At 49.2% G+C, this 21,029-nt stretch overlaps 1 protein-coding gene across 9 annotated transcripts in view; it reads right to left on the bottom strand.

The window, feature by feature from the left end:
- RAI1 (retinoic acid induced 1) overlaps positions 1-21,029 on the bottom strand; it is a 322,326-nt gene that overhangs the window by 113,207 nt on the left and 188,090 nt on the right. Inside the window, exon 1 of one of the 9 annotated variants that reach the window (XM_043982726.1) lies at positions 6,813-7,193. The exons of the other annotated variants lie outside the window; for them this stretch is intronic. The gene's annotated coding sequence lies outside the window, so the exon portion shown is untranslated. Of the gene's footprint in view, positions 1-6,812; positions 7,194-21,029 lie in introns of those variants that run through there. 9 annotated transcript variants of the gene reach the window in all.

Here is a 21,029-nt window from a genome sequence, read left to right as displayed (position 1 = left end):
GCCAGGATATTCCTTAGACTGAGCCTTGAGAGAGAACCCATAGTGGTTCCCCATTGCTCATCTCAAAGATTGGTCTGCCAAAAGATGACACATGAGCTGGTTACTATACCACCATGAACGATTCTATTTTGACTTCTCATTTACCAAAAGGAAACCCCCTCCCTCCCAATATAACAACAACAACAACCGATGTGTGTGGAGCTTAAAGGTTTACAAAGTGTTTTGCATATATTAGCTCATTTATTCCTTACGATAACCCGGATGAGACTCAGGGGACATGGTTACGCAGCTGACAGATATGAGGGGCAAGCTTTGGATGTGGGCCTCTCAACTCCAAGTAAGTCCAACGCTTTTTCCACTACTTGAAATCCTGGTTCTATCATTTTTAAAAGGTTGCTAACCTCAGACCTAATGGATCAGGGCTAGGTTTCTACCTAGTTTTCAACATTGTGTATCGACTGCCCCACCTGACCTACCCAGCCTTTTCTCCCTCCCCTCTTCTCCCTAATACCTACCTACCACTCTAGTTAAGCTGTCCCCTGCAATACTGTCCTCATTCCTCCTTTTTTACCCTTACTCCTACTGCCCTCACCCCCTAAAAGGCCCCTTGGTCCTGCAGGGCCCAACTCAAGCCTTGAATTCTTCGTGAAGCCCTCCTAGCCCAGACCAACCTGGAGATCAGACTCGACCACCCCCTTCTCTAAATCCCCACAGTACCTCTTGACTTTACCAGACATTCTCACACTTAGAAATCATCTTAAAAGAATGGTAGAGCCCTATGGGGCCTTAGAGACCATTCAGTACAAAAGGCCCAGAGACATTATGAGACTTGCTATCACCATACCGTAGCAGGACCTGGGCAAGTCTGTACATGGGTGTGTGTGGGGGGGGTGTTTGGCCTCGTCTCCCTAAACCAGACTAGCAGCTTCTTGAGGGGAAAGACTGTCTCCCCCCAGTACAGTATGTGGCCTGGGTCTGAGCACACACTGAATGCTGCAAGATTGAACAGATGATCTTTTATGGAGCCTAACCTCTCTCCAGTGGGGTGTGGGAGCTGCGGAACTGACCAGGCTGCTCAGCTCCTAAGACAGGGGCTCATTCTGTATTCTACCCACTTGCCCATGTTCCATCCCCATCCCTGGAAGTGCTGCTATGAGTATTATCATTATCAGCCAAACAATTATCCTTTTAATTGTTGGCCTCAAGAAGACAGGCTGTTAACCCCCCTTTCTCAGCCTCCATTTCCTCCTCTACAAAATGAAGGAGTGGATTTTCTGGTTGTAAGTAGTCAGGAGATGGAAGTAAAGTCAAGAGGGCATGCTTGGCCACTCCAGAAGCAGAGGAAGTGATTTCTTCCCTGAAAAAGGAGCCAGATGCGCAGTAGGCACTTTAGGAGAGGCTGGGAATTCAAGTCCTCACTTTGCTGTGTGATCTTATCAGCTCCCAAGCCCCTCTCTGAACTCCACTTTTTTTGGGGGGGGGACAATGAGGGTTAAGTGACTTGCCCAGGGTTACACAGCTAGTGTCAAGTGTCTGAGGCTGGATTTGAACTCAGGTCCTCCTGAATCCAGGGCCGGTGCTTTATCCACTGCACCACCTAGCTGCCCCCTGAACTCCACTTTCTAAATGGGAGAGGACAACACGGAGGCCATGGGGTAGAATGGAAAGACCACTAGATTTGGGGCCAGAGAAGCAGGCTTCCAATCCCAACTCTGTTGCTTACTACCTTTCTAAGCTGGGAGACCTCCCATGTGACCTGGACTAAATAGCATTGTTTCTCTGGACCTCAGTTTCCCCATCTGTCAAATGAAGGAGTTAGACTAGAAGGACACCAGGGTCCCTCCCAGATTCCTATGCCTATCTCCCCAGGGCTCAGTGACTGACGAGAAGTTAATGAGAATGGCAGCAGGGCCCTCTGCAGATTGGAAATGCCACCTCATAAACAAGTACCAGCCTCGCAGCTTTCAATTCTGCCAGCTCCCAGATGGACACCTCCACACCCCCTGCCTGCTGCTGCTTTCATTCCAGATGAAGCCTCTGGTCCCCATAAGTGCCCCAAATGTTCACAGCCTCCATGTTTTTCCAATCAGCTTGCTCCAAAGCAAGCCCCTCCAGCCTGGCCCTCCTGCCACCGTGACAGCCTCCTTGCCTTCTCCGGCCTTGCCTTCTCAGCTTTTCCCACTGTGCCTGATGCTGACAGCTGGCAAATCCCTGGACTCAGGTAACTGGATGCCTGCGAACAAGGAGGCACCACTGTGCTGTCACAGCCAGAGAAAAATATGTCAACATCTCTGAGGCTCCCCCATCTCAGGCACTCCCTTTCCTGGGCTCCTCCTGCTGGCCCAGCACCTACCTCCTCCACTAGGGCACACCCACAAAGAGACTCTACTGTGCCTCCTGGGCCGAATGGAGAAAACTGTAAGAACAGGAGGGCCCAACAGTCCCTCCCATGCTCTCCTCCCTGCCTCCCTGATCCCTAGGAAATTTAACCCTTTGCTTTTGCAGAATGAAGCTGACTCGGAGAGTTCTAAGCTGGGAGATTTCCTATTTTGAATGCTCTTTGATGGTCCAATTAATCAGCATACCTGTATCAGGCATCTAGCATATTTTCAGCCCTGGGCTAGTTCCTGTGATATCTACAAAGCCTATTAGCCTTGTCTCACACTTGTCTCTCTGACATACAACCTTTTAGTCCAGGCAAACTGGTCTTCCCACTATCCCCAGAATCTCACTCAGGCTTTTCCATCCCCATATTTACTCAGTCTTTTCTCACACCTAGAATGCACCCCCCCATTTACCTTGAGGCCTACCTCAAGCCCCACCTCCCTGACCACTCCAGCCCACCTATCTGCTTCCTCAGCCGCCTACAGTATTACAGTCAGTACCCATTCACTTGTCCCTTCTTCCTTGCAAAACAGGGAAAACGCCATTGTCCTGCCTATGCCTCCCGGAGTTGTCCAACCTGCTGCCCCTCATTCTCTTCCCCACCCCTTCATTTTCCTCACTATTCTTCTCCCCCCTCCCCCCCTCTCTCCAGCCTCAAATCATTCACCCCTCCCTTAGGGATGCCTCCTGATCCAGTGGCCCCGGTCTGTCGATGACCCTTGTTCCCAGGTGGTTTTCTTTTTGTTCACCCACGATTTTGTCTGATTCTCTCCAGAATTCCTTCTGGCTCAGCTAAAACCCCAGTGCACACAGAGACCTTCGTAGCCAACCACGAACTGGTTAGGAGTAAGGAGGTCATGCTTTATGGCTTTAATAACAGTTACTAAAGGTCTCATAACTTCATTAATGCCTGCAAAATCTACAAGAGGCAACCAATGTTGAGAAAATGATGTGTTGTTCTTTGGGGGTGTGGAAGGAAGTGGTGGGGTTGGTGAGACTGGTTTCCCCCAAACATCTGGTCCCAAGAGAAAGTATTAACCCCTCCAGTAGACATTCAAGGCTTTTCACAGTCTAGCGCCAACCTATTTTTCCAACCTCAATTCAATTCAAAACCTTCATTAATCTCTTACTAGATGCCAGGCACTTCTTCATAGAAAAAAAAAACACCAATCCTTGACTTCAAGTATCCCACTTTCTACTAGGGTACTAAGGTACTAGGGTACTAGGGTCGGGCTGGGGGAGAACAACACAAACAGTGAAATAAATACAAAACAGCGGCAAAAATTGAATACAAAGTAAGGGAGAGTGAAGAAGGAGCACTAATGACTGGAGGAGGGGGAAGAGAAGAATCAGGAATGGCTTCAGAGCCGAGCCTCCAAGGGAGCTAGGAGTTCCAAGAGGCAAGGGTGAATTGGGAGAAGATCATGGGCACGGAGGCTAGCATGTGCAAAAGCCCTGAGGTGGCAAAGGGATGTTGTATAGGAGAGCACCAAGCAGCCCAGCAGAAATGAAGAGTGTTTGTGGGAAGTAATATACAATCAGCCCGGAGACAGGTGGGAGCCTGATTGTGAAAGGTTTTACAAGTCAGAGGCACTTACATTTTATTCTAGAGTCCATAGGGAGCCATCGAAGCTGCCTGGGGAGGGGAGTGACTGTGGTCATCATACACTACTCCCCTCCTTAAAGCCTGTACTTTGGGCCACTTTTCTCAGGGTCAAATTTGAAGGCCAGGCTCATTCCTAATTCTCCACACCTTTCAATCAAGCTTCCCCCAAACATCCTTCCTTTCTTCAGTATCTTCTCCCTCCTCTTTATCCATCCTCTAAGACTCAGAACAAACTCCACCTCTTCCATGAAGTCTTCCCAATCATCCCAACCAGAAGTGGGTACTTTCTCCTCCTCAAAGATCTTAGGGATACTTAATATGAAGAACACTCATTTTAATTCTATACATGTACATTACTACCTGATACTGTTATTGAATTGTTTCCCTCAGGTAGGTATTTTTTCCCCGGCTTGACTTTCAGGACAGGGCCTGATTATTCTAGAATCATGGAGTCATGGCATGTCTAAGCTGGAAGGGACATTATTAGCAAGCATCTTCCTGAAACCCTTCCTTTTAAAGAGAAAGAAAATGAAGCCCAGAAAGGCCAAGGTGACTTACCCAAAGACACACAAGTAGTGGCAAAGGTCAGACAAGAGGACTTCCTGAAACCTAGGCGTGTACCCTTACACTACAAATCTATTCCAAACAACTATTTTGGCCATAGTGATCACAGATTTAGAGTCAGAAGGGATCATTTCCAATCCCTATTATTCTACAGATGAGCAAAGTGAGTCCCAGGCAGGTTAGATGACTAATCTTAGGACACAGAACTAGTCACTTACAGAACCAGGGCTGGATAAGAACTGATTTAAATATTTCCACAAACTTCTCTTGTCTCCCCCCCCCCCCCAGCACAGATCTGGGCACACAGAACATAAAAGGGGCACAACACAAACTTGAGAAAAGAACAGAATCTGCTTTTTACTTCCCTCACCCTCCTAATTAATGACCTTGACTGAGGGTGTTAGGCATAGGTGGGGGTGTCATTAGAAGTCTCTGAGGTTCTCTGTCAAATCATATAGCTGGAGCTAGGTCTGACAACAAGCCCCACTTCCTAAACATCCTCCCTCCCCCCCAAACCACCTGGAACAGAGAGGAAGAAATGGCATCTTTAGCATAGCTCTGGCTCCAAGCTGGTACTGACGGTAACACTCCAGGTCCTAAGAGTATTTTCTTGTGCTTGGTATTTTTTATTGTCATTATCATTATTATCATTATTATTATTTTGGGGGTATGGGTGGGGAAGAGGTTAAAGGGATCAAGTTGTGGATATGAGGTATCTATCTCTTGCCTTAGTGGGTGGGGGTAGGGGAGAGGAAAGGTGTAGAGGAAAGGAGGTAGGCTGGCATCCTCTGGTCCTTTGGGAACAGAATGTTTTTGTTTTTGTTTTTCATTTGGAGACTGTGTCAGACAGACCCTTTTCCTGGTACACCTGAGGGAGCGATGGCCAGCTCTGGGTGCAATCAGCAAATTATCAGAGCTTTTCAATGGTCCCTGGTCCCCCACAAGTCCCTATATGCAGTCCACATGTATATCCAAGTGCCACCATTGTGCAAGCTCGCTTCCGCTGGGTAGGTATAAACAAGGTCATCTGCAAGTCTAAACCCAGCTGCGGTGAGTACCCCTCCTCCCTCCCCCCGCCCCGAAGCCCTCACCCTGGAGCTGAAGCAGGGTGCTCGCGCCTATCCCCCCCGCATAGTTTTGCAAATTGTTTTCCCGCGAGCAGAGCCAAGCCAACATGTCCGCTTCCCCGCGTTACACTGCAATCGGCGTTCCGAGCTGCTTAGCGAGCTGTCACTCCCGCGCGGCTGACTGGCATCGCTCTGCCCTCGCTGTGCCGCACACGCGGGGACGCCCGAGCCGCTAACAGATCGGGGCTGGAGGGGCAGGTGCGGCACCCAGGGTGGCCAGGCTCAATCAGGCCCCCGATGCTACGCTCTAAGAGCGAGCTGTCTGACACGGGGCCGCCCCCGCCCTTTCCCCACTCCTCCCTCCCCCCTTCTCCCCCCCCCCCCCGGCTCCTCGTGCGTACAAATGCGCGTATTTATTTTGCAATTAAGCCTCGCAGCAGAAAGTGGAATGAGAAATCCTTTGTTCGGGGGCCCGGGTTTGGAAGAGGAGTGAGGTACACTCGGCGTGGAGTGCGGCCCCTCCCCCTCTTCCTCCCGGAACATTCTCTGAGACTCCCCCTCCTCCGCACCCCTCCACCTTTCACCAGAGCGGCAGCTTTTTTGCCCACGTCCCGCGCGCTGCTCCTGCAGCACGAACCCCTTGATTGCCCATCAATCAGGGGGCAGAGAGAGCGCGCTCCGCCCCGAGCCTCCCCCTCCCCACCTCCCCACCTCCCCTCTCCCCGCATCTCCAATCCTTGCACCCGGTTCCCAGGGCTCCTGCAAAAGCCAACGAGCCGTGGCATGCTGTGTGCCGCACGACGCTTTCAGCTCCCCCTTCCAGCCCCGGCCTCCCGCTGCCGCCGCTGGCCTAGGGATTGGGGGGGAAAGGGCGAGCCGCAGACACACACAGATATCCCGGCCATTAGGCGGAGGTGGCGGCGGCGGCGGCCTGGGACCATGTTCCGCGCTGGATTGGCCCGGGTACCCGACTTGTGCGCCGCCTGGGCGGCTGCTGGACGCTAAGTTCCACCCGCTTCCCTCCCCACCCACTTCCCAGCTCAGGTCATGCAGTGGGGCCACAGGGCATACGGGAGAGCGAGGGAGAGCTCCGCCGCCCCGGCTGGCTCCTCGCCCTCTCAGCTCCCGGGACTCCCCGGGGCATCAATTCAGAGCAGTCCCACCCACCCACCTACCCGGGAGCGCGGTACCTGGGTCCCTGGAGCAGTCCCCGCCGCGCTCCGCTTTCCTTTCCCCGGAACTGATGTGAGGGTTGGTGGAGAACATGAGGGGTATGTTCTTACAGGGAGGGGGAGCAAGAGGACTGGGCTCCTGGGGCCTCCCAGGGGGCGCAGAGAAATCTGCCTCGATCCGGGTGGCTTTTCATGTCCCGTGGGCAAATCTGATGACCTTCCTCCCTCCTCAGCGCCCCTCCCACCTTCCCCTGGGCTTGCTCTCTCTCCCCCACACGAGTCCCTTCAGTTCCTCCACCCTGCCTCTCTCACCCACACCGTCTTCCTCCCGCTCTTTTGTCCGCCTCCCCGAACCCTGACCCCCTTGGTCTCTGGGTCCCACGCTTGTCCAGTCCTGGGCGCTCGCCTGCCCGCCCCTGGCGTTCCTGCTTGTTTGGTCGATCCCTTTCGCGCGGCCCCGAAGTGTGAATGCCAATTAGGGGGCAGGAGGATGTGTATCTGAGATGTGCAAACACAAAAGGCAGGAAATAAAAGTCATCTCCCACCGAAGAGGAGAGGTAACCATGGCTACCTGGGACCTCATTTAAAACGGTGCCGGCCGCGGGCGAAAAGGCACCACTTCCCATTGTCAGAGACGCTTACGCGAGGCTTTGAAAATGCTAAGCCCCCTGGAAACCGTCTGGGGAGTCGGAAAACGAAAATGAGGAAGGGGGAAAATAGAAATGATATTTATTTCTGTTTGTGTGTGAGTCTGGAGAACCTCCTCCTCTTCCCCTTGATCGCCATCCCCCCCCCCCCCCGTCCTCTTCCTCCTTCATTCTCCCCCCCCCCATCCCAGATATTTCTACTCCATGCAAAAGAAGAAAACATCTTCAAATGAAAACAAAAATTGGGAGGGAGTAGGAGGTGGCAAGAAGTAGCCTGATGGGTTCCAGTTGTCCAGACAGACAAAAGGACCACTAGACACAAGGTCAGGTGTCTGGGGAGACCAGCCAGGAAGGGCTGTGGCTGGGTTGGGTGAGGGCTGAGTGGGGGCCGTGAGGAGGGGCAGGCTGCAGGAGGAAATGTAGAAGGCAGCAGCAGCTACAAAACCTAGGGATGGAGGCTTTCCCCTAACAGATGCTTCCCCCCTGGAGGGCAATTCTCAAGGGCAAGAAATAGATTTCCCTGAACTTGTGCACTAAGCAAACTGGTGAGTGATGAGGGAGGGAAGGTGGTGGAGAGGAGAGAGTCAGGGGGGTTCCTTGGGGCACTGCTTAAACCCCTTTTTGTCTTTTAACCTAAAATAATAATAACTGACATTTAGAGAGCAAAGCACTGTACGCACATTGTCTCAGAGCCTCACAACAACCCTGTGATGAACCACAGGCATTGTTAACACATTTTTCAAATAAAGAAACTGAGGCCAAGAGAGGTTACTTGATTTGCCCATGATTACACAACCAGTATATGTAAGACGAATTTAAACTCAGGTCTTTCTGACTCCAAAACCCATATGCCAGCCACTAAATCATACTGCCTTTGCAAAATAAGAGCAGGAATGTACTAATACAATAGCTTTATTTTTCCTTGTTCATGGTAAGCAAATTCCCTCCCCAAAGTCTCTGACTGAACAGGCCCATTCCAGCTCACTCACCAGCTCTCGCATTAGGTAGACAGCCTGTTTATTAACTGCTTATGGACACCACTCTATGTACAACTTTGTATTTCTGTGTGTTTACTGAGTTACCTTGCTTCCCCCTCTAAGTTAGAGGTTCCTTCCTAGCAAGGAGTGGGTGTGTGTGTGGGGGTCTTTTTCACTCCCTGTAAACTTACCAAGAACTACCTAAACTGAGCCATATATAGTGATGAGTGCTCAAACGGCATTAGATAATGATGGAGGTGGTTTATCTTCATTACAAGCTTTGGAGGGGTAAGGTTGTTAGAGAAATTAAGGTACAGAGAGGATGAAGTGGCTTGGGTACTAAATGGGAGTTATAAAATAAGAGTTATGCCAAATGATTGTTTGTATAACAAGTGGAAGATGAAAACTCCCAGGGAGATGTTCAGGACAGAACCTGGGACTGGGTCGGGAAAAGTAGGAAAGGGAAAGGGGAGAGAGGAGAGAGAAGGGGGGGGGTACTATTTGAGTTCCTGAAACATCAGAAGCGCTAGCTTCCCAGGGAAGCAGTAGGAGACCAATCCCTAGAGGTGCTAAAACTAGAGGATGCTGAGTGATAATGTATACGGCAGATAGGGGTGTTTTCCTCCTAGAAAGCACTAGTATGCAATGTTGGCCTCACTGTAGACCTGGACACTTGCAAGGTGACGTGACATACTTGGGAGGGGGGTAACGCTCGAGGGTTCTGATAACATTTGATTTCAAGAGAGAAAAAATCCTTACTCTTGGCTTACTCTTGGCTCCAGTGCCTGACCTTTGGGATATGTGAGGTAGGCAGCTTCCTGTGGCACTTATGGGAGGCAACTTGTCCATTCAGAGAATAAATGTCACTTTAAATTTGGAGGAGGGAGGAGGCAGGGCCTGTGAATACATAGGTGTAGGGAACTCCCATTGAGGAAACTCCCTCTACCAATGCAGATGAGCATTTTATAGTATTAGCTTCCTGGGACACAGAGATGTTAAGTCTTGGGTTACAAAGTCAGTATGTGTCAGAGGCATGATCTGAACCCAGCTCTTTCCAATTTCTAGAATGCCTCTGTTTTAAACTATTTTTCAAAATAAATGTGCATAATATTAATTCCAGAAATTCCATCCTCCTTGGCTCAGAGGTGTTAATTTTATGATGAATCCCTGAGTGTTACAGTAGAGATTGGAAGCCACTAGTAAAACACACAGAGAATTCAATTTGTAAACTTTGCCTACAAGTTGAAAATGCCTTGTCCCAGCTGTTCCTGCCTTCTGGGTTACAGTCTTTTAGCCTGGTTGGATTTGGGTGGGGAGATGTGTGTCAAATTTTCTTGAATCTGCTAATGTTCTACCATTTCGTTTGCAACAAACTGTTCCCATCTTGGTCTTTCAGAGTCACAAGGAAGAAAAAAATAGCTGTGAGATGAGACCACCAATTCTTCATCAGGTCCTGTCTAAATGGGACAACTGTCCAAACCCCTGCTTACCCTTCTTTCTCCTCCTCTTCCTTTACCATAGCTACTGCCATGCTAAGATGCCATAGTTCATAAGGAAGAGGGATGCTTCTCTCTTTTTTTTCTCCAAAGGCAATCAAATAGCCTGGATTTTAGTTGCAAATCAAACACTAATTTTTGTGAGCCTTGGGCGAGTCCACGGGATCAGAGACTGATCTGGAAGGGACCACTATGGCTAACTAGGCCCACCCCTTCCTTTACATCGCAGCTAACCAAGGCCTAGGGGAGTTAAGTGAATTGTCCAAGATCCCACAGGTCTCAGGTCCTTAGAGCTGGTCTCTTCCTCATAGCACTGTGGGCCTGTGTTCCCATCTTCCATACCAAACTTCTCCCCACCAATTGTCTCTATATTTCTTGAGGTCTCCTAACCTCAGGGCCATCCTTTAACTCTTTTTTTTTTTTTTTTTAGTGAGGCAATTGGGGTTAAGTGACTTGCCCAGGGTCACACAGCTAGGAAGTGTTAAATGTCTGAGGCCGGATTTGAACTCAGGTACTCCTGACTCCAGGGCTGGTGCTCTATCCACTGCGCCACCTAGCCGCCCCCATCCTTTAACTCTTATATCTTCAAGTTCTCAAACATATCCAATCACATATCCACAGCAAAGCTTGATGATTCTACCTTCACATTTCTCAAATCTGTTGGCTGTCCAACCATCACAGCCACCACCCTAGTTTAGAACACCATTACCTCTTGCCCAGACCATTGTAATAACCTATGAAGCCTCCTTATTTCCAGTATCTCCTCTCTCTCCTCCAGACAATTGGCAAAATAGTTTTCCTGAGTCACAGTCCTGACCTTATTATATCTCTCTACTTAAAACCTTTCAGTGGTTCCCTATTGCCAATAGAAGTAAATACCAACTCCTTATAAGGCCCTCCAAAACATGTCTTTAATGGATCTTTCCAGTTTGATTTCACATCATTTCCTTTCATGAAAATTCTTGCCAACCCGAAATGGCTGTTCTTTGAGCTCTGTATTTCATCTCCTGCTCCACTCATCAGCCTTGCCTGGAATTCACTCCTCTTTTGTCTCTGTCTTTCTTCCAAGGTAATCTCATGTGCCATCTTATCCCATATAGGCTTCCTGAAAACTTCCTTTCTCCCTCTTCTAATTACCTTCTTCTTAGTTATATTGATGGTATGTCTTTCCCCTCCTTCCCACCCCTTCTTCAGGGCAGGGGACTTTGTTGCTTTTGACTTTGCATCTACAACACTTAGCATAAGTCCTTGAACACAGTGGGTACTTACTAAAATATTAAAAATGGACTCGAATTTGATGTAGATGAACAAGCTTCAGAAATGTGAAAACATCATATAAATGTAATCTGCTATGCTAACCATCATCAATCATCATCATCACTCTGTCAACGGGAACATTGCCATTTTCCTTAAATCCAGCTATGTGGTGAGGTTGGACTCTAAACTCCAGGTTCTCTGCTTTATAGCTGCTATGCCCAGTGGAGAAGACCACTTCTTCCCATCCTCCAAGTGAGGAGGATTGGATTTGGCACCTTACAATAAATACTCCTTCCCTTATTTACCAGAAGTCATCAGTTAAATCACCTCTATAGTAAGGGTCTACTGTGTGGCCAGCCATGTTCTAGGTGACAGTGGGGAATAGAAGACACAGGTTCCTTCAGGAACTTGCAGTATCAATTCAGTAGACCTTTATTGAATGCCCTACTGTGTGCTTGGTTCTGGGGACAGAGGGAAATGAAACGAACTCACAGAAAACAGAGAGAAATAAGCGATCATTTTGATGTAGCCACACTGGCCTATTTGCTGGACACCATATTCCATCTTCTATCTTTGTGTCATAGGCCATCTCTTGTGTCTGGAATGTTCTCCCTCTTGATTGTGCCTTGTAGTTTCCCTGGATTCTTTCAAGACTTGACCTCCTTCTATGGCCCATCCTGGGCCTGCTCCTCTGAGATTACCTTATATCTACTCTGTATATAATAGAGACTGATTTTCATTTTTATCTGTTCCATTGGGATGTGAACTTCTGAAGGGAAAAGGGATTTTTGTTGTTGTTGTTTTTAACTTTCTTAGTATCCCCAGTGCTTAGCACAGTGCTTGGCACATAGTAAGCTCTTAATAAATGCTTGTTGACTGACTGGCTAGTGCTTTAGGAATTCACAGGAGGGGAAAACTGTTTTGGACTAAAATAGTCTGTGAAGGCGCATGAAGGCAACAGACCTTAAGCTAGGCTTTTAAGGAAGGAAGAACTAAGAGGGAGGAGGGAGAGGCCATTTCAGTCAGGGGAACAACAATCTCAAGGCCATAGGGAAATGTTGCATGGAGGAAAGGAAGCTAAAAGATAGGAAGGGGACAAATTGGGAAGGTTCTTGGAAGGTATCTTCCCCTCCCCCTTTTAAGTCTCATTTCTCTAAAGTAGAGGGTGATACCTTGGCCTTATTTCTTGAAAAGATTTCACCCAGCCCTAGGGTGGGGGTGGGATACAATGATGTTGGGATATGTATATACCCCCTTCCCAGTGTACTCAGGGTAGCCAAACTGTTCACCTCTTGTTAAAAGCTTCGGCCCCCCTCAGAGAGGAGAGAAACGAACAGATGTTTCCATGAATCAGGAAAACAGTGTTGGCTCCCAGATGGGCTCATCTAGAAAGCCTTGTCTCTTTCTTTCTCTCTGAAGCCTCTTATAACAAGGTCTTTCTTTTTGGAGAGCAGCTGATCTGCAGTTTGCAAGGCGAGCAGAGCTTTGCTGTTCTGGGGGCATCTGTCAAGCCCCCTCACCCATCCGGTTTCCCTGAAAGTCTTTACATAGTGGGCCATGCCACACAGAGACCTGAAATGGTGACCTGTCATTCCTGATGATCAAAGCCATTTAATGGCTACTGCCTGAACAGGAGACTCCTGGCTGAGTGAGGGACAGAATCATGTGCCTAGGAAGAGATCCTGACTATGGGCCCTATCTTTCCCTCTGTGGGACTTTTTTAAAGCACCAACTTGCATCTGTACAGTGAATGTGATCTCCTTGAGGGCCAAGGAGTTATTGTTTCTTTGATCTCTGTATGCCTTGCACCTAGAACATATTAGGTATTTAATAAATATGTATTTAATTGTTTTTTTTTTACGTTTTCCAAAGGGATTTCAAATATAGGTACCTTATTTGATAGTAAAGATCTTCCTCAGGGTACCTAAAGATCATTTAATCTCAGGATTTACAACTAGAGGCTAATAATCTAAGGGTTCCTTGGATCCCAAATCTAAGCACAAAAATTAACCCACTGGAGATACCTTAGAGAGAAAAAACCAGACAATTTGTCCACTCAAATACCAAGAACCACGAGCCACAAACGAATGCTGAGATGTGGGTAAACAGGGGGTGGGAGGAGGGTTTGGATTCGGGAAGGGTGCTAGTAGTATAAAGGGAAGTCCCCTAGGTCAGAGTGCTTTGGGAGAGACTGGTAAGCAGAGAGTGACTGTGATACCCTGTCTGCCTGCCTGCCTGCCTGAGGCTCAGGAAGACAGGAACCTGTTTTTTTTTCCTCCAGACTGTTAAGATAGAAAATTCCCAGAGAACACATTTCTAGCAAGATGAGTGACCTGATACCCTGTAATTTCCTGCCTCACAAAGACAAAAGGAGGCTTAACTTTGTGCTCTTCATGTCTCACTCCTCTGCAAGTCTGAAACAGTTGGGCGGCACTCCCTAGTCTCTCTGTGGAAGTCTCCTTCTGCCCTTCAGAGGTGGGCAGGCCCCCGTTGGGCATAAAGGGAAGATGAGGAGTAGACAAACTTCTTCATGATGGTGTCTGGTTGGAAGTCCAAATGGGATGTCTGCTCACTTCTAGTTAGTTCCAGAATCAAACATCCAGAAAGTGTTCAAGGGAGTGGTATTAAGTTTACTGGCTTCTTTCCACTCCCTTCTCATCTGGGGTGACTTGGGGTCCAGCATTGTCAGGTGCAAGAAAATGCACCTGAGAGTGATTATGCCCTTAGAGAAGAGAGATTCTGGAATTTCAGAGACTTCTCCCTTGAGCCATGCTTCTGGTGTGGTATGTTAGGTGCAAATGAACCGTCTGTTTTCCTGAAAATACAGAGTGGGGGGTGTGTGTGTGTGTCACAGATTTTACAGCAGCGGAGAGAATGAGGGGTGGGAGTGGTGATGGCCTCCTAATGAGGATTGGAGTTTGCTCTGTTGGATTTCCTTCTCCCTCCTCCTCTACAACCTGTCCCCTTGCCTTGCTGGCTTCCAACATAGGCTTCACCTGGGACCACACAATTTAGTTCCCTCCCATGCAGGCAGGCACCCAAGACAGGAATTATGGTCCCTGCAAAAGACAATGACAGTGAATCTGGTTACTGCCTTTTCAGCAAACGTAATTCCTTTTTATTAGAAAATTAAAGGGTATGGAGAGCTTTCCAAAAGCCAAAGAGCTGAAATGTGCTTTCATAAGATATGCAGGGTCTGATAAAACGGATTTACTTGTCTACCTCCTCCTCTCCTCCCCTGCTTCTCCTCTCCTCTCCCTTCCCCTCAATCCCCTTCCCACTCTCCCCCAGTTTTAATGATTACTCTAATAAAAAGGCGATGCATTGGCTCAAACATCAATGCTGGCATTTGCCTGGCCAAGGCCGCAGCGTTCCACCCAGGGGAACATGCTCAAGGTTCAGAAAACTAGAGCCTTGAGGAGCAATCTTTTGTTTCTTTGTGGCAGGCTAAATTTGGGGCTCTCAACAACACAGGCTCCATAATTTCACACTTTCAGAATAACTGCAGGGATCCCCTTTTCTTCTTGCCTGGGCAAGATGGCGAAAGATGGCTCTTAGCCTTAGCTAATCTGAGGGTTTAGGGTTAAAGGAAGAAAAAGTCAGCCAGCTTGTTCCCACAAAACACCACCCTCCACCTAGCAACAAATATGCTAGCAATTACAGACAGAAAGACAGGTAAAGAGAAGCAATTATAGGCGGAGAGATATAGATTACCCCCTAGCCGTTGCTCAGAAAGCAACTATTAAAAGCCACCTAGGGAGTCTGTTCCTACTGAGAACTCCTTGATCTCTCCTGTTCTTTGGTAGTATTCACGAACAAGGGTCTCTGTCTTAGAAACAGGGTAATGGAGAGACGGATCTCTGTATACCAAAGGTGACGAGGACCCTAAAGCTGAAGCCACTATAAACTAAGGTAACTAAAATAATCCAATTCCCTTTTCTTTAATGTCAGTGCCTCCCCCCTTTAATGGTCAGATGCTGCCTTCCTCATTTAATGGGCACTTGGGAGGTGTGGGATTGGGTATGGAATTTGAGGAGACGACTTTCATCACCTCTCACAAATAATAAAGTCATGACAACAGACATTTCCTGCGGACGTTCAGAGCCTAGAAACGTCCTCTTCCAAGGTGTCTGCTTTCTCCCCTCCCCACTGTTCAGCCTCCCTGTTCAAGGACAATCCATTCCCTTCTCTCCTTCCTTGAGCAACAAAAGGGAAAACTGGGTTTGGTTTAACTTGCTCACAATAAAGAGCCTGCTTTTAGCTCTTGCTGTTGCTTTATTCCAATAGAAAATGCTCTCAGGGAAGAGTCAGACCTCTTGCCTTGGAGATCCTGGGAAGATGACTTGTATCGGTTGAAGGGTATTCTGGGTGAAAACTGAAGAGGCCTATCAAGGCCTTTCCATCTCTGCCCCAGCATCCTGTACCCCAGGCCCATTCTTCCCAAGGCTTAGTGTACTGTGACCCTCTTTTAATACCCTGAGGTAACTGCATTGTAGAAATAAAAGCCTTCCTAAAACTGCAATAATGCTTTAGAGTGAGCTCAGCTGTTAGACTTCCTAAGACAAGAGGGCTCCCTCTTCCCTCCCCAATCAGTTTCCTTATCTGTCAAATGGTGTTGAGGGGTGGGATTAAGTCCTTTCCAACTCCCTCTCTATGGCAGAATTCTCAAAGGAGAGATGTTGACTGACTAAGTCCTAAAAACACGGATTTCCAACGAGATTTACTGGGGGTGGGGGTGCAAGGAAAGACCACTGGACTGGGAATCAGGAGGCCTGGGTTCTAGGAGTGGCTCTGCTATCAACTAGCTATATGACCTTGAGCCTCTGTCACTTAGAAGGGGGGAATAAAGTGTTTATGCATTTATTAAGCACTTGATGTATGCCAGGTGGGGGCAGCTAGGTGGCACAATGGATTGAGAGCCTTGGATAGGGCCTGGAGTTAGGAAGACCAGCTGTGTGACCCTGGGCAAGTCACTTCAATGTGTTTGCCTCAGTTTTCTCATCCATAAAATGAGCTGGAGAAGGAAATGGCAAACCACTCTCTGCCAAGAAAACCCTAAATGGGGTCACAAAGAAAAAAAAATGTGCCAGACACTGTGCTAAGCACTTAACAGACATTTCATTTGATCCTCACATAGCCACCCTATGAGGTAGGTGTTTTAATTATCCCCATTTTACAGTTGAGGAAACTGAGGCAGAGATTAAGTGATTGACATCAGGCCCAGAGCTCTATCCCAGTGGGTGAATTAATTAACTTCCCTCAGTTTCAGCTTTCTATACAATGAGGGAAAACTTGCATTAGATGACCTCTAAGGCCCCTTCCAACTCAAAATCTATAATCCTAGATTGGTTCATTTCTCTACACCTTAGTTTCCTCATCTGTAAAAATAAGGAGGTTGAACCAGATGAGCTGTAAAATCCCTTCCAGCCCTAAGCTTCTATGAATATGGATTTCTGGATTCCAAGTTTTTCTGTTTATGGAGAGAGCAACACTGGGAAAGGGCAGGGGGGAGGTGTTCCTTCAACCTGTAATGGGGCTTAGGTGTGGAGGATATAGAAATCTAAATTGCTCTCTCCCTTCGCATTCTTCCCCCTCTTCCCCAAGGGTCTGACTACAGCAGTGAGTCATGTCCTCTAGTCAGATGTGACTTGTATGTGAAAGGGGGTGGGCAGGGAGTGGTTGCTGGGGAGCTGCTGCTTGTCCTTCTGTCTGGGCTGAAGGGGAGGAGGTCAGCCCAGTCGGCTGGCTGGCTGGCAGTGGCGCCGGTGGAGTTTGAGGAGTGCCTGGGGCTGAGGCTTCCCAAAGATTTCTCTAGGTCACTGGGAGCCAGTGACAAGCTCAGTGCTGCTGGTAGGAAATTTTTGTGAATGAACCCCTGGTCTTAGGCTGTAGTAGTTAGCAGCCACTACCCACCCCCTTCCTGCCCCAGGCAAAGCCAGGACCCTAGAGTATTCTGTGTATGTGTTGGGGGGGGGGTACTAAAATAATGCAGGGGCAAACCTAGGATGAACAACAGAAGTGGTCAGAAGGAGCAGAGGCATTTTGTGCAGAGCCAGAGGATGAGGACAGAGACAAGAGGACAGGCCCTGGGGATAGCTACCTCACTCCAGCAGGGAGAATGGAGAAAGGTGAAAGCAGAGGACCAGTACAATAGGCCTGGAACGGTGTATTTGTCTTGCTGGGGAGAGAGGGAGGGGTGTGTGTGTGTGTGTGTGTGTGTGTGTGTGTGTGTGTGTGTGTGTGTGTGTGTAGAATTGCTGAAGCAAATTGTCAGTGAAACAGCCTCTGTAGAGACTGGGGTGGGGGCAGTTTGGGTGTAGGTGTATTTTCCAGGTAAGCATCGGTTAACTGGGGGGGGGAGGGGGAGGGTTCAACATCAATCTCTAAACCCAGAAAAATTCTCTTTGCACGAACCTCTCCTTCTCCTCTGTATCCTGGGCTGCTAAGCAAATGTACTGCAAATGAGATATTGGATTTTCATTTACACCCAATATTCATTTCCCCAGCTCTTCTGGAGCTGACCTGTCCTGTCCTGCCATCTCGAGCCGGCCCCCCACGCCCTCCCCCCCCCCCCCCCCCCCCCCCCCCCCCCGTTCTGCTCTTTCCTATTCAATTGCCAGGCAGGAGAGAAACTGCCTCTTTCCTTCTCACTAGAAGAGCCTTGATGCTGGAGCCAGCCACGGTGATCAACCCTGCTACAAATCAGGGGTCAGGCAGCGCTGCTGTTAGACAGAGTCCCATTGCACGTGCTCGGGGTCTTAATGGCTTTTTAGACTGAACGGAGGAGGGGGACCAAGGAAGGGAGCTGGTAGGTGATCGAGGCCTTCAGCTCATTCCAGCTGTTAATCCAGGGGTGATTGCCCTCACTGCTGCCTCTGCGGCCACCATTCGAGACCCGACCCACAGCTTCTCCTGCCGGGAACTGGGCCTTGCCTCTGGGCGGCCCGGCCTTGGCAGAAGATGAAAGGAGGGAGGTCTGGCAGGGAAGGCTGTGTCCACACGCCCCGCTCCCTCTCCGCCCCCCCCCCTTTTCCCTCTGGCTCTGAGAAGCAGGCGGACGTTTCTTTGCCCACTGACTTTACCCTAACATCTGCAAATGTGGCAAAAAAGTTGGCTGGTCCTATTTTTAGCGCCTCACACCGCGTGCCATCTCTCCGCCCACCACCCGGGAAGAAATGCCGAGAGGTGCTGGGGTTGGGGGTAGGTTCACTCTGCTCCTCCCCCTCTACAGCCGGCCCCCCCCCCCCCCCGCCGCCGCCGCCGCAGGAATTCGGGCTGCTCACTCTCAGGCGCCCTTTCTCCCAGCCCTCTGGTCCCCTCCTGTGACCTCCACTCTCCCCAGCCACCCGCCCACTGCCCATTAAGTTTCCAGAAACCCTGCTGAGCTTGCGTGGCCGTTCCTCCAGGCCACCTCCGGTCCCGCAGACCCTAGGGATCCCCGTCTTCCCTCGGCCCCTCCACACCCCGAGGCTCCCTCCAGCTGCCCGGAGGCAGGAAGGGCGGGGACTACCCAATCGCGCACGGGCCATTCCTGCCCCCACAGTTTCAAAGAGGGCCAGGCCAGCGTAAACTGGAGCTGGGGGCTGGAGCGGGAACGGGCTGGGGTGGGACACCCAGACCGTGGCCTGGTTGGGAGCCCAGTAGGGGAGGATGGAGGATGCTGGGAAGGGAGGGGAAGCTGAGGACAGAGACAGGGCAGAGAGGGGGGCCAGAGAGGGAGAGAGGAGAGAGAGAAAGAGAGAGAGGGGGGGGTGGGTGTCGCGGTGGCGCTGAGAGTAAAGGTGGGGGTGGATGAAACTGCACACATACCCTTCTACCAATGGCCATGACCTCAGACACTTGGTAACCACCCCGGGGCTACAAGCCCAACCCAGTCAGCTGTTTTGGGGGTGGAAAACAGATGGCCCTCGAGCTGGGTAGCTGGTCCCCTTCCCTAGCTCTGTCACTGGCCAAAGCTGAAGTCCTGTTAGCAGGAACTGGGGGCCTGGCCTCCACGCCCACACTCCAGCTATTGACTCATACAGCTAGCTTCATGCGTCTCTCTCTCTCTCTCTCTCTCTCTCTCTCTCTCTCTCTCTCTCTCCCCCTCTCTGTCCTCTGTCTCCCTCCTCTTTTCCCCCAGCCTGTTCCTCTCTTTCTCTCTCTCTTTTTCTTTTCCTCTTTCTCTTCCTGTTTTCTCTCTCCACCCTTTTCTCCCTCTCCCTTTTTTCACTCCCTTTCTTATTCTCTTTTCCCCTTTCCCTCCTTTCTCTCTCCCTTTTTTCTTTTCCTCGTTCTCTTCCCCATTCTTTCTTTTTCCCTTTTTCCTTTCCTATTCTCTCCTCTCTCTCCCTCACCTTTTTTCTCCCCCTCTGCTCTTTTTCTTTTCCTCTTTCTCTTCTCCATTCTCTCTCTCCCTCTATTTTTATTTCCTATATTCACTCCCCTTTCCATTCTGTCTGTCTGTCTCCCTCCCTCCTCTCTCATTCCTCCCACCTCTCCCCTTCCCTCAGGAGTGAATACTGGATGGTCTTGGGGGCTGTGGTGGAGTGGTCACTGCAGAAAGGGCCTCATATTTAAATCATGTATTTTTATTTTAACCCTAAAGCTCACAGACAATTCCCTAGGCTTGTCTCACTCATCACATAATAGGCTTGAGTCTGATGCCTGCCCCCTGTACTCTCTAGCTAAACCCTAGTTCCCCTTCCCCTTAACTGGAAGAGCTTGACAGGGGCGACTGGTTTAGGTCTTTAAATTGCAATTTTCTATAATTGGCTCAACCCCCCAAACACTTCTTCCTCTCTCTCTGTCCTGGCTTTCTCCTAAGGTCTAACACACCCCACCCCTTACACACAAATACTCCCTGCACTTTGGAAAGGGGATAGGGGGGAGGAGGCGGTCACCATGGGAAAGTCAAGCAGAAATGATCCTGCATTGAGTGGTTGGAAGGCAGGAGGCATCTCCTCTGAATGATAAACTCCCTGTCCCTGTGCTCCCATCCCCCCAGTTCCTGTTCATTCCCTTCCACCCCCTCACAGGAGTTCTTTTCCTCACAGGTTTGAACATTTCATGGAGGCTGATCCTGCTTAAAGGGGTGATGGTAGGAAGGAGGGGAGGCAGATATCTGTCTTCGAAGGGGATTCTGGAGTTGATAAAATCCCATCACCCCTGAGAGCTAGATCCTGAAAGGAATAGTGCACTTGTCTCTAGCCCCTAGAAACCAGAGCTTTCTTTCCCCTCCACCCTCCAGTCCCTTTTTCTGCCTCCCACTGCCCCCCACTTTCCCTTTCTGCCATCAGCCTTCTGGCCTTCCTCTCATCTGCTGACACCACTATCGGCTCCCTCAGGGTCTCCATCCTTCTGCCCGGAATGAAGCCAAACTTCCTATTTCTCCTGGCTTTTTTATTCCTGATTTTTGTAAGGCAAAGCAGGTTAATGGGAAAGATGATGCTGAGAGAAGGGGCTGCGAAAATATAGCTTTAGATGGCTTTAACAAAATTAAATTGAATTCAATTTAACCATTAAAATCCTGACTCATCCACCCTTGAGAGACTTCACTCAGTTGACCAAAATTTATTATTGCCTGTTCTGTGCACAACACTCTACTAGGCACAAATGCTGTGAGGCAAGCAAATAATTATAAGACTCTGGGCTTCTGCCCTGGAAAAACTTGCATTCTTGCTGCAGAAAGGTTTCAGAGGGCTTCCTTTTAGAAGGGAAGATGCAGTCAATTACTATATCGAGATGTCATCTTAATAAATGCATGTTGAATTGACTATTCAGATATATCCAGTTCTAGAAATGTTGAATCCAGAAATGCCCATTTCTAGAAATTTCCATCTCCTACTCTTCTTCACTGATGCTGCATAGAGATGTTCT

This window comes from Dromiciops gliroides, chromosome 1, assembly GCF_019393635.1.
Source record: "Dromiciops gliroides isolate mDroGli1 chromosome 1, mDroGli1.pri, whole genome shotgun sequence".
Classification (NCBI taxonomy): domain Eukaryota; kingdom Metazoa; phylum Chordata; class Mammalia; order Microbiotheria; family Microbiotheriidae; genus Dromiciops; species Dromiciops gliroides.
The sequence above is the reverse complement of the archived record's forward strand: the minus strand, read 5'-3'. Positions and strand labels throughout refer to the sequence as shown.